This window comes from Lithobates pipiens, unplaced genomic scaffold, assembly GCF_037356315.1.
Source record: "Lithobates pipiens isolate NorthernLeopardFrog02 unplaced genomic scaffold, aLitPip1_a1.2 Scaffold_35, whole genome shotgun sequence".
Classification (NCBI taxonomy): Eukaryota; Metazoa; Chordata; class Amphibia; order Anura; family Ranidae; genus Lithobates; species Lithobates pipiens.
Genome location: NW_027507811.1, coordinates 21,336,587 through 21,344,592, shown reverse-complemented (window position 1 = coordinate 21,344,592; position 8,006 = coordinate 21,336,587). Strand labels below are relative to the sequence as shown.

Genomic DNA, 8,006 nt, shown 5'->3' with positions numbered 1-8,006 from the left:
ATATGTGTGAGCTTATTCATGTTCATCTCTCACTCAGAAAAGGAGAACTTGCTGCGAACCAGAGAATTCGCACTAGAGAGCATCCTTATTCATATTCAGGGTGCGGGAAATCTTTCAAACTGAAGGGAACCCTTATTAAACATCAGAGAATTCACAAGGGTGAGCTTCTCTATTCATGTCTGTAGTGCAGGAAACCTTTCCTCAAGGAGACCTTCTTCGACACCAGAGGATTTACACAGTGGGAGTTTCCTTATTCACATTCAGAGTGCAAAAACCTTTCACACATACAGTATATCACAAAAGTAAGTACATCCCTCACCTTTTTGTAAATATTTTCTATCTTTTCATGTGACAACACTGAAGAAATTACACTTGTCTACAATGTAAAGTAGTGAGTGTACAGCTTGTATAACAGTGTCAATTTGCTGTCCCCTCAAAATAACTCGATACACAGAGATTAATGTCTAAACCTCTGGCAACAAAAGTGAGTACACCCCTAAGTGAAAATGTCCAAATCAGACCCAATTAGCCATTTTCCCCTCGCCGGTGTCATGTGACTCGTTAGTGTTACAAGGTCTCAGGTGTGAAGAATGGGGAGCAGGAGTGTTAAATTTGGTGTTATCACTCTTTCATACTGGTCACTGGAAGTTCAACATGGCACCTCAAGGCAAGGAACTCTCTGAGCATCTGAAAAAAAAAAAAGATTTGTTGCTCTACATAAAGATGGCCTAGGCCAGGGATATGCAATTAGCGGACCTCCAGCTGTTGCAGAACTACAATTCCCATGAGGCATAGCAAGACTCTAAGCCCTTGTACACACGGTCGGACATTCCGACAACCAAATCCGTCTGATTTTGTCTGACGGATTTTGTCCGAAACTGTTGCATACCCACGGTCGGACAAAGTTTTTAGAAAATCCGATCGTACGTAACGTGATGACATTATTTCGTTAGGATGGGACTACAGTCAGGCTAGTAGCCAATAGCTTTGGTCTAGGAATTTGATCTGAGCATGCGTGGCACTTTGTCTGATCGTAATTCTCTACAAACGATTGGACAAAGTCCGATCGGATCATGTTGTTGGAAAATTTTATAGCCCAGCTGGAAAACTTGGTCCGTCCAATGGAGCCCATACACAGTCGGATTATCCCACAACACGGTCCGATCGGACATTGTCCATCGGAATGTCTGACCATGTGTACAAGGGCTTAGAGCTAAAAGCATGACAGCCAGAGGCAGAGGCATGATGGGACTTGTAGTTTAGCAAGAGCTGGAGGTCCGCTAATTGCATATCCCTGGCCTCGGCTATAAGAAGATTGCCAAGACCCTGAAACTGAGCTGCAGCACGGTGGCCAAGACCATACAGCGGTATAACAGGACAGGTTCCACTCAGAACAGGCCTCGCCATGGTCCACCAAAGAAGTTGAGGTCACAGCATCATATCCAGAGGTTGTCTTTGGGAAATAGACGTATGAGTGCTGCCAGCATTGTTGCAGAGGTTGAAGGGGTGGGGGCAGCCTGTCAGTGCTCAGACCATACGCCGCACACTGCATCAAATTGGTCTGCATGGCTGTCGCACAAAAAAGCCCACAAACAGTTTGCTAGAGACAAGCAGACTAAGGACATGGATTACTGGAACCATGTCCTGTGGTCTGATGAGACCAAGATAAACTTATTTGGTTAAGATGGTGTGAAGCGTGTGTGGCGGCAATCAGGTGAGGAGTACAAAGACAAGTGTGTGTTGCCTACAGTCAAGCATGGTGGTGGGAGTGTCATGGTCTGGGGGTGCATGAGTGCTGCCGGCACTGGGGAGCTACAGATCATTGAGGGAACCATGAATGCCTACATGTACTGTGACATACTGAAGCAGAGCATGATCCCCTCCCTTCAGAGACTGGGCCGTAGGGCAGTATTCCAACATGATAACCACCCCAAACACACCTCCAAGATGATCACTGTCTTGCTAAAGAAGCTGAGGATAAAGGAGATGGACTGGCCAAGCATGTCTCCAGACCTAAACCCTATTTAGTATCTGTGGGGCATCCTCAAAGGGAAGGTGGAGGAGTGCAAGGTCTCTAACATCCACCAGCTCCCTCATGGAGGAGTGGCCAAGGACTCCAGTGGCAACTTGTGAAGCTCTGGTGAACTCCATACCCAAGAGGGTTAAGGTAGTGCTGGAAAATGGTGGCCACACAAAATATTGACACTTTGGGTCCAATTTGGACATTTTCACTTAGGGGTGTACTCACTTTTGTTGCCAGTGGTTTAGACATGGCTGTGTGTTGAGTTATTTTGAGGGGACAGCAAATTTACACTGTTATGCAAGCTGTACACTCATTACTTCACATTGTAGCAAAGTGTCATTTCTTCAGTGTTGTCACATGAAAAGATATAAAAAAATGTGCGGGGTGTACTCACTTTTTCAAGATACTGTAAATGAAACCTAGTTGAACACCTGAGAATTCAGAGTGTTTCTCAAAAACGAGACCTTAGTGCTAAAGGGGTTAGGTACCTTTCACATGTAGCACCCTCGTCCTAGAATAGGGCTACAGGTACATTTATTAATGCTGGGTGGTAGCCAGCCTGGCTAATTTGTAGTGTATAGTGGTCAAATGACTTCTGTCCTAATCCTGTTTAGCTGTGTTTTTTCCTTTTGTCAGTAGGTGGTGCTGTTGCCTTTTGACAGTAGTGTGATGAGCTACAGTGAGTTCAGGTTATGGATAAACATATCTTTCTCAGCCAATCATATTTGCTGCTATGCATGCTGAGAAAAGGTATTTATTTGGGAGACGTCAGTTGATGTTGGTCTTCCTGCCTAGGGCTGCGGCCTGGGTGGATGTGTGTGAAACAGCTTCTGGCTGCTAGGCCTGAATCCTGAGGCCTATCCAAGTGGCCGCCGGTTGCTAGGCCTGTCCGAGGCCTATCAGCTTGTTTAGGGTTCTGCTAAGAAAAGCCTCCTCAGTGTCCCGAATCAATTCTGAGAGGGATGGAGTAATAAGGAAGCACCAGAGGTGACTCTTCACAGACCGGGGATCCATGAGGTGGCTGGGAGAACTTCAATAGAGAACTCATCTAAGGAATTCGGTATGATGCAGTGAGTAAAGCTCAGTTACTATACGAGACAGCCTATCCTACAAAGTAAAGATGTGCTGGTTCAGCCTAAAGGCTCCTTTCCTGTACTGCTGTCTATCTTATCTCACCTATTTTTGTCTAAGGAATCTGCCAGTTTGCTGATCGTTATTACTGGTGTCCTGTGCCCTATGCCCTCTTCCCACATTTTTCTTGTTTTAGAAATAAACTTCTCTCTTCTTTAACCAGTTCCCGACCGGCGCACGCCGATTTATGTCGGCAGAATGGCACGCGCAGGCATATTGGCGTACAGGTATGTCCAATCTTCAATGCCACCCTGCCATCTCGAGAGCGCCGCCGGCATCTCGCTCGCGTGCCGGTCGGGACCCCCGTGAGTCCGGTCGCGGGTCCCGCGGACTCGATCGACGCGGGCTTAGCCGCGATCGTCTCACGGGACGGCTGAATGGAGGAAATGCCGTGTAAACAGCATTTCCCCATTCTGCCTAGCAACTAGTGACGCTGATCTCTGCTCCATGTGATTGGAGCAGAGATCAGTGTTCACTAAATGAAAGCCCAGCCCCCAACAGTTAGTAACACACCCCTAGGAACACTTAACCCCTACACTGCCACCTACTGGTTAACCCCTTCACTGCCAGTGTCATTTACACAGGAATCACTGCTTTTATATAGCACTGATGCTGTATAACTGACAATGGTCCCAAAAATGTGTCAAAAATGTCCGATGTGTCCGCCGCAATGTCGCAGTCACAATAAAAATCGCTGATCGTCGCCATTACTAGTAAAAAAAATAATAATAAAAAATTATTAATAAAAATGCCATAAAACTATCCCTATTTTGTAAACGCTATAACTTTTGCGCAAACCAATCAATAATCGCTTATTGCGATTTTTTTTTTATACCAAAAATATGTAGAAGAATACGTATCGGCCTAAACTGAGGGAAAAAATGTTTTTTTATATATTTTTGGGGGATATTTATTATGACAAAAAGTAAAAAATAATGCTTTTTTTTTTTTAAATTGTCGCTCTATTTTTGTTTGTTTATAGCGCAAAAAATTAGAGTGGATTACCACCGCTGGAATCTTTTTTTTTTTTTTTTTTTTTTTTTAATAAAGGAATTTTTCAAGTGTGTTGGTCTTATTTAACTATTTTTTACACTTTCTTTGTGAAATGGTAGGGGTACTTTTGTACCCCCTTACCATTTCAAACAGGGGGGCCAAGATCTGGGGGTCCCCTTGTTAAAGGGGGCTTCCAGATTCTGATAAGCCTCCCGCCCGCAGACCCCCACAACCACCGGCCACGGTTGTGGGGATGAGGCCCTTCTCCACATCAACATGGGGACAAGGTGCTTTGAGGGGTCACAGACCCCCAAAGCATCCTCCCAATGTTGAGGGCATGTGGCCTGGTACGGTTCAGGAGGGAGGGGGGCTGCTCTCTCATCCCCCGCTCTTTTCCTGCTGCCTGCCAGGTTGCGTGCTCGGATAAAGGGTCTGGTATGGATTTTTAGGGGGACCCCTCCAATTTTTTTTTTAAATTTGACGCGGGGTTCACCTTAATATCCATACCAGACCTGAAGGGCCTGGTAATTGAATTTGGGGGACCCCCACGCTTTTTAAAAATTTTTTTTTTTTTTTTATCAATGACTTTCAATAAGTGTTCTCTGTATTACGGAGCCGACAATTCATAATAGCTGCGAGTGATTTTAAAGGACTTTTTATCCTGCATAAATGACACTTTCTGCAGGGACAGTTCTAAGCACCAGAAACATGCGCCCCTTCACAGGCACACTATAGACACCCCCCCCCCCCCCTACGAAATTTAAAGGAATATTACACTTTTATTGTTTCACTTTAATCATTATTAAAATCACTGCTCCCGAAAAAACGTCACTTTTTAAAACTTTTTTTTGCATTAATACATGTGCCCTGGGGCAGGACCCGGGTCCCCAAACACTTTTTAGGACAGTAACTTGCATATTAGCCTTTAAAATTAGTTCTTTAGATTTTGAACGTTGGAGTCCCATAGACTTTAATAGGGTTCTAAAGTTCACATGAAGTATGCTATATACTAGCTCCGTCGAATCTTCTTTATACATTCGACAGACACCATAAGCCTTCAAAGACAGATTCGACCATAATACATGTGGATTTTCGGACGAATGCAATTTTTGAACGAAAAACGAATTTCGGGAGTAACTAAATAAATTAATTTTTCGAACGAAAACGAAATTCCGAAGCGAAATATTTTACTCTGCACATGTCTACAATCTATTCTCATGTACAGAGTGCGGGAAATGTTTCACTCAGAAGGGAGCACTTACTATACACCTGAAAATTCACACTGGCGAGCGTCCCTATTCATGTTCAGAGTGCGGGAGATCTTTCACTCTAAAAGGAAACCTTGTGCAGCACCAGAGAACTCACAAGGGTGATCAGTCCCTATCCATGTGTACAGTGCTGGAAATCTTTTGCTCAAAAATTAGACCTTAATAAACACCAGAGAAGTCACACGGGCAAGCATCCCTATTCATGTTCAGAGTGCGGGAAATCTTTCACTCAGTAAGTAGTCCTTGTTAAAAACCAGATAATTCACACCGGTGAGCGTCCTTATTCATGTTCAGAGTGCGGGAAACATTTCCCTAAAAAAGAAGAACTTGCTACACACCAGAGAAGTCAGGTGAACTTACTTATTCATGTTTACAGTGCGGAGAATGTTTCACTTATAAGGCCTTGTTACACACCAGAAAAGACACATGGGTGATCGTCCTTATCCATGTTCAGAGTGCGGAAAATCTTTCTCTCAGAAAGGAAACCTTGTGATTCACTAACGAATTCACACGGGTGAGCGTCCTTTTTCATGTTCAGAGTGCGGAAAATCTTTCACAGAGGAAAGAAGCCTTGTTGAGGGTGCGGGAAAACTTTTAGTCATAAAACAGGCTATGTTACACACCAGAGAATACAAACGGGTGAACGTCTTTAATCATACTCAGTGTGCGGGAAGTCTTTCGCTCTGAAAGGAGACCTTGTTAAGCATCAGAGAAGTCACACGGGGGAGCGTCCTTATTCATGTTCAGAGTGCGGGAAATCTTTCACGCAAAAAACAAGCCTTATTAGACACCAGAGAGTTCACACGGGCGAACGTCCGTATTCATGCACAGAGTGCGGGAAATCTTTCACTGTGAAAGAAAACCTGGTTACACATCAGAGAACACATGCGGCACTGCGTCTTCAATGTGATCAGACTGCTTGAAAAGTTTTACAGGTAAAAGAAGGCTAATTGGACATCAGAGGCACCTGCCTTCTAGTTTTTTATGAATGTACAATGTTTTTTTTTTTTTTTTCGGGTGGAACTGTTTAGTTCATAAAATAACTGTAGGAAGAAAATATTTATTGTATAAAGGGACGCATCCTGTCAAAAGTGATATTAAATTTACAGGTGGAGCTTTATGGGCCAAGTCTTCTCTTGGCTTCTTTTATTTTTTGGAGACCCCAATGGTGAGATTTTCCTGCTACAGTTTCTGCCCCCCCCCCCCCCCGCATTGTGGTATCCCAATTTAGTATTTTTTAGCCGCCTGATTGTGTTTTTACACTTTTTGCATTCCTTGTAGTGTTGGAATGCTGACGGTGACCCCTTTATGTTTTTTAAGGCAATATTTTTCTCTTTAATGAGGCTTTTCACACTACGCTTTAGCCACACATTTGCTCTTATATATTAATTGTCCATTGGAATGCAATGTGTGATAGCTTTGTTTAATATGCATCTAAAGCATTCCCATTTTTCTTCTATGTTTCTAGGATTTGGTCCCAAATTAATGTCATGTAGTATTGACTGCAGTTCAGAAAAATTGTCTCATCTAAAATTTAGTGTGTTTGTGCTTCCTTTTCTTATGATTTATGCTAAATACGATCATCCTATAATCGCTAGATCTCAAGTTGTCACGTATCGCTACATCTGATATCAGATTTGGATTATTCATAATTAATAGATCTAACGGGGCATTCTTTCTAGTTGGGGAATCCACCAATTGGGACATGAAGTTGTCCTGTAAGACATTCATGAAATGATGGGCCTTCAGTGAGTGAGCTGTTCCCTCTGCCCAGTCGTTATCGGGATAATTGAAGTCCCCCATTATGATTGCACTTCCCTGTTTTGCTGCCGTTTCCAACTGTGATAGTAGGTCCAACTCCTCCTCCTCCTTCAGGGTTTATAATTCAAGGTTTTTCTGTGATCTCTGGCATTGTCAGCCTATGATCATAAGCGTGGTGCCCTAACATCGCGATGCGTAGTGACGTCATCCCGCATAGTAGGTGATGTCGTTTCACCACTAACACAGACAATACACTTCCCATTACCACCTAACCAGCGAAAGAAGGGCAAAAAGCTGGAAAAGCCGCACCCGTGTCCGGTCCTACCACCCAACATACTGGGCCAGGGGGTGGACCTCCCAAAATGCAACCACAATTAGCCGGCCCCCCCCCCCCCATAGCCAAAATGTTAGGCTAACTTCTAACTTGTGATTGCATTTTGGGAGGTCCACCCCTTGGCCCAGTATGTTGGGAGGTAGGAGGACTGGAAATGGGTGTGGCCTTTTCAGCTTTTCACCCTACTTCCTCTGTTGGTTGGGTGGGAATGGGCAGTGCATTGTCTTTGTTGGTGGCGAAACAGAAGTGACCCTGCCTGATAAGGGCGCTATGCTCAAGATCATAGGCTGAAAACGCCAGAGATCACAATAAAACAGTGAATTATTAACCCTTTTTGGAAGGGTTTCAGTATGGAAAAACAGCCTAACATTATGGCTATGGGGGGCGGGCTAATGTGTGGTTGCATATTGGGAGGTCCGCTCCCTGGCCCAGTATGTTGGGTGGAAGGAGGACTGGACATGGGGGCAGCCTTATCAGCTTTTTGCCTTTTTTCCGC

General features: G+C 44.2%; 1 pseudogene; it reads left to right on the top strand.

The window, feature by feature from the left end:
• Positions 1-2: 2 nt before the first annotated feature.
• Positions 3-6,073, top strand: LOC143955204 (uncharacterized; annotated as a pseudogene).
• Positions 6,074-8,006: the final 1,933 nt, after the last annotated feature.